A 5,817-nucleotide genomic window follows, 5' to 3' on the forward strand; every position below is an offset into this window, starting at 1 on the left:
TGGGAAAGCAGTAGAAGATGGCCCAAGTGCTTGGGCCCTGCACCTGCGTGGGAGACACAGGAAAAGCTCCTGGCTTCAGATCAGCACAGCTCCGGCCATTGCAGCCAATTGGGGAGCAAACCACCAGATGGAAGACCTCTCTCTGCCTCTCCTCTCTCTGTGTAACTCTGATTTTCAAGTAAATAAATAAATCTTTAAAAAACTCAAAAAAATAGAATTAAAATGTGATTTGGTATGAACACGATTTTAAATCCATTCAAAGGATTTTATGGTATGCATCTTTATCAAATTTTGATGAGATTTTAGAATATGAGCTTTCATGAACTTTCTGTGACTTCATGATGAAAAAAAAATGTATGAAAATGCTATCATGAAAAAAACTATGTGTGGGTTTAAATTTTTTGTGCCAATATCAGCTCATATTTTCATTCTGTTTTTATATATTTCACTGTATTCTTAAATACTGATTTTATAGTAACTGTTGCATGTCCCCTTGAACAATGGAATTGGAAATTCAAGACTGAAATGGGTTGAGCTGAAATTTTGGAATCTGATCATTCCATATTCCTTTTTGAATAAGTTTGTGAAGTGTGAAGTGTACAACATGATTTCCACACAGTCAGAAAACATGACTCCTTTGAAGTCAGTTGCAAGCCAATTTGTTTATTTCTGGACAGAAAGAAAAATCTGTCAATTTTTTTTCTAAAAACACTCTTAGCTTCATGGTAGAGTGTAGGGAAATTAGTGATGTCCAGCTGTGAATATGCTACCACTGAATGAAATAAAATGATTCATTTTGGAGAGTTGGGCGGCCCCCTACTAGATGTGAGTTTTGCAGCTTGCTTTATAGGGTCGATTACTGTTGTTCCAAAGCACCAGATATGATGAGATGGTTCCATTTCTGTCGAAATAAAAAGTGAAATAATATTCTCAGACTCGGGAGATATCCCAATTCCTGATTAAAGAACTGCCCTCAAGATTTCCCCTAAGAAATGAGGTAAACATCATTAAACCAAAAGACACACATGAGAAGGAACTGATAATACATGTCTCCAGGTGATGAACCAAACTTCACCCTGTAAAAAAATTGCCTTTTGCCAATAATAACCTAGGTTTGCAGAGTGCTTGCTGGCACTACTGAGGAGAAGTTAAGAGGAAGCCCTGAGATACCATGCCAATGGAGCTCTTGAGTAACAGCGGACAGAGGACACAGCTGTGCCCTGGAATCCTCTTCCAATGCAGGATTCCGGTCAATCGCCCTACTTGACATGGGGTCAGATTCCAGGAGTGGCATTATTTATTTCACTGAAGATAAAACCTAAGTTTTCTTAGGACATATTCATAAAGTAAACTCAGTATGAGAGAGAGAGTGGCAAAAAAAGTACTTTAAAGCCAAGTGTCACACACTCATAAAGGAGTGTTTTCATGAGGTTTCTGAGACTTCATGCAGACAATTTTAGGAAAATATGTGTTATGAAAAAACCATAGATATTATACTTTCTGAACCCAACAAATCCCCACTCTTCATTTTTAGAAGATTTACCTTTATCTTTGAATACTCTTTGTGTACAAAGCATTGGAATTAACCCCTGATGAAGCAAAAGAATAAGGGCAGGTAAACTGAAAGGACCTGGTAGCTTGGAAAGTGTCCATTCAGTGTGCAACTGCGAACACACATGGAACCACTTGATGCACAATGGTTGTCTTGGTGTAGGTGCCTCTTGGGCAATTCTCTACTCAGGAATTCCATCCATTCTTGGACAGAAACTGAATGTGTCAAGCAAAAACAGAAAACTTGTGCAAGCAGTCCTTCCTGTGAGGTTAAATGAAGTGCATGGGGAAAAAACCCTAAGCAGTCATGGTAACTGTGCTCTTCTGTAACTCAGAAGTCAGAGGACAGTGCACTGGGTGGGCCCATACCAAGCGCAGGCTTGGCATCCTCTCCGGCTGGAGAATTCACTCGGTCATTATACTGGACACTGGTCTGGTCTGCAGTAGCAGGGTAATTTGTTCTGCTGAAGAAACACCAGGGAGCAGGAAAAATAATGTTAGGTGAGAGCATGATACACTCATGGTGTGGATTTCAGGAGGTTTCTGAGACAGCTTAGAGATAAGCTTATGAAAAGATACAACTGATGAGCAAATTGATACCTAGCGTAAATGCTTTGTTGGACCAAAACAACTTCCTATTGTACCTTGATTCTTATATTTTAGTTTTTGTCTTTGAATACCAAATTGTCTTGCAGCATTAGAACTACTTTTAATGAAGGCAAAGAAAAAAATGAAACAAACTTGTAGCTTGGAAAATGTGAATTCAGTGTTGTACTGCCAACAAGTGTGAAGAAAACATGAAGACTATGTAGTCTTAGTTTATGGGCCTCATGGGCAATTCTCTACCAAGGAAGTTCACCCACCAGGGGAAGAAACTGAAGATATTTCAAGCAAAGTTTAAAAACAAACATTTTGAAACAGTAGTCCTTAGTCTTATGTTAAGTAAAATACAGAGAAAAGAAAAGAAAATCTTAAGAAAAAGAGATCCTAACTCAGTTTTCCAGCCACTTGGAATGCAGAGGACAGAAGACATAGGTGGGCCCATCTAGGCTCAGGCGTGGCATCCTGTGCCATTTCGAGATTTTGGCCATTCACCCTACCTGGTATTGTGTCAACAGCAGCGGTAGCATCAAAGCACCTGTTGAATGACAAACAAAAGTTGTCAAGATATTTCAGACAGCAGACCCATCTCAACCATCTGATGGCAGCAAAAAAATTTGAAATCCAAGCAAATTGGCTCCTATTGTGGACTTGAATGAGTTTTCTGATACATCATTAAAATCAGTTTCTTAAAGTATGGATAATGAAAAAAAGCTCATAGTTTAATAATTTTAGAACAAAATTCTTGTTTAAATTCATTTTTAGTTTTTTTCCCCTTTTATCCTTGACTATTATTTGTATCTTAACAATCGCAACTACTCTTTCAGAAGACAAAAAGATTATGATAAAAATCAAAGGTCTGGTAACTTGGAAAGTGCCCATTTGGTGTTTCTCTAGGAGTCAAGGATAGAATAGGAGGAATACAAAATGGAGTAGATGAGGTTAAGTGCCCCACGGGAAATTCCCTGGCAAGGAACTCCATGCTTCCTGCACAGGATCTGAAGAGTCCAAGCCAAGTTAGAAAACTTCTACAAACATTTCTGCACAATAATTCTTAGTGTAAAGTTAAAAGATTTGTACAGAAAGATAAAATCCTGGTGCTTTGGCACAGTAGGTTAACCCTCCACCTGCGGCACCAGCATCTCATATAGGTACCGGTCCTAGTCCCAGTTGCTTCTCTTCTGGTCCAGCCCTCCACCATGGCCTGGGAAAGCAGTAGAAGTTGGCCCAAGTACTCTAGCCCCTGCACCCATGTGGAAGGCCTGGAAGAAGCTCTTGTCTGCTGGCTTTGGACCGGTGCAGCTCTGGCTAGTGTGGTCATTTGGGGAGTGAACCAACAGATGGAAGACCTTTCTCTGTCTCTCACTGTCTGTAATTCTACCTCTCAAATAAATTTAAAAAATCTTTAAAATAAATAGAGAAAACCCCAAGGAATCAGGCCAGCTGTCCTCATAAGTAAGAAAAAGAGGAGAGAAAACATCAGTAGGCCCACTGCAAGGTTAGGCCTGATATCCTCTCCCAGTGGAAGATTTTTGTCAGTCACCATATTTGACACTGGGTGGGCTTCCCCTGGAGTGTCATTCATTCCACTGCAGAAAAAAATAAAGCTCTCTTAAAACATTTTCATAAGAGACTCATCTCAGTATCAGATAGTAATAACAAATTACTTTAAATACCAGCATCCTACACTTACAATGGGGATTTTCATGAGGTTTCTGAGACTTCATGTAGAAAAGCTAAGGAAAATATATGTTCTGGATTCATTTTTAGGTGTCTTATTTTACCTTTGAACACTATTTGTGTAGAAAGCACTGAAATTACCCTGCATTATGGCAAAGGCGTAAGGAGATACTGATACTATCTGGTAACATGAAAAGTGTCCATGCAGCGTGCAACTGTGAGGCAACGATAGAATAACAATGCAAAACACTTTTCTTATTTTAGGTGCCTCTTGGGCAATTCTCTACCCAGGAATTCCGTCCATTCTTCATGCACAGAAACTGAGGATGTCAAACAACATTAGAAAACATGCACAAGCATTCTAGAAAACGTAGTTCATACTGTGAGGTGAAATGAAGTTTATCGGGAAAAAATATCCTAAGGGATCATGTCAACTGTGCTCTCCAGTAACTCAGAAGACAGAGTACAGTAGACACGGGTGGTCCCATAGAAGGTCAGACTTCTCACCTTCTACCACTGGAGGATTTTGGTCAGTGAATATACGTGACACTGTTCTGGTTTGGAGTGGTGGGGGAAATTTCTTATGTTGAAGAAAAACCAGGAGTTATCTTAGTATATTTGAAGACAACATATTCATTTCAACATGGAGCAACAGTAAAAGAAAAAATATACTGAAACATAATACACCCATGATGTGGACTTCATGAGGCTTCTAAGAGGTAAGTTTATGTAAATACAATGAATGAAAACTTGATGCACAGGTTTAACAATCTGGGGGAGCAAAACAAGTCCTCATGCTAACTTCCTTCTTACATTGTTTAATTTTTGCCTTTGAATGCATTGTGTACTGACCGTTACACTACCCCTTGGTAAAGCCAAAGGAAAAGGATGGAAAAAAATGAAAGCAACTGGCAAGTTGGAACATTCCCACTCAGTGTACTCCAGCAAACAAATGATAGAAAAACAAGAAGCAAAACAATAGTCTTAGTTTAGATACCTCAATGACAATTCTCTACTAAAGTACTCCTTCCTGTGAGGAAACTAAGGTTTTCAAGCAAAGTGAGAAAACTCAAACAGATATTTTTGAAAAGTAGTCCCTAGTGTTAGGTTAAAGGAAGTGCATAGAAATGAAGAAAAATACTAAGGAATGATGCTAACTCAACTCTCAGTAACTCAGAATGCAGAGGACAGAAGGCTTCAGCTGCCATTGAAAATTGTTTTTACTCTGTCATCATACCTTACACTGATTCGTACTCCAGGGTAGCATTAAATTACCTGTGGAAGGTAAATCAAAAGTTTTCTTAGGATATTTTCAGAACACAATCATTTTATCAACTGACAACAGGAAAACATTATTTGAACCCATAGAAATACATGCTCATAATGTGGATTTTCATGAGTTTTCTGACACAAGATAAACATAGGTTTATTTTTATTTATTTATTTATTTATTTATTTTTGAAAGGCAGAGTGGATAGTGAGAGAGAGGTAGAGAAAGGTCTTCCCTTACCGTTGGTTCACCCTCCAATGGCTGCTGCGGCCGGCGCACCTCGCTGATCCTATGGCAGGAGCCAGGTACTTCTCCTGGTCTCCCATGGGGTGCAGGGCCCAAGGACTTGGGCCATCCTCCACTGCACTCCCTTCCCTAGCCACAGCAGAGAGCTGGCCTGGAAGAGGGACAACCGGGACAGAATCCGGCACCCCGAACGGGACTAGAACCCGGTGTGCCGGCGCTGCAAGGCGGAGGATTAGCCTAGTGAGCTGCGGCGCCGGCCAGACATAGGTTTATAAAGATAGGTACAATGAGAAAGCGGCTCATAATAATTCAGCAACAAAAATGCCAATTTCAAATATATCCTTAGATTCCTTATTTTTATCCTTAAATATCGTTTGTGACTTACCAATTGCAAACACCCCTCAATAAAGAAAAAGCCAGGTATAGACAAAAGGAAAGGATACGGTAACTTGGAAAGTGCCCATTCCGTG

The 5,817-nt window shown here is 39.7% G+C and overlaps 1 long non-coding RNA gene across 1 annotated transcript; it reads right to left on the minus strand.

Moving 5' to 3' along the window:
- Positions 1-643: 643 nt before the first annotated feature.
- On the minus strand, positions 644-5,112 carry LOC138843409 (uncharacterized). The gene is made up of 3 exons (XR_011378093.2): positions 5,069-5,112; positions 2,652-2,689; positions 644-901 (listed from the first exon to the last, which is right to left on the minus strand). It is a non-coding gene; the product is annotated as an uncharacterized LOC138843409 (long non-coding RNA).
- Positions 5,113-5,817: the final 705 nt, after the last annotated feature.

Source organism: Oryctolagus cuniculus, chromosome 8 (genome assembly GCF_051225735.1).
Source record: "Oryctolagus cuniculus isolate XC-2025 breed Fujian yellow rabbit chromosome 8, ASM5122573v1, whole genome shotgun sequence".
Classification (NCBI taxonomy): domain Eukaryota; kingdom Metazoa; phylum Chordata; class Mammalia; order Lagomorpha; family Leporidae; genus Oryctolagus; species Oryctolagus cuniculus.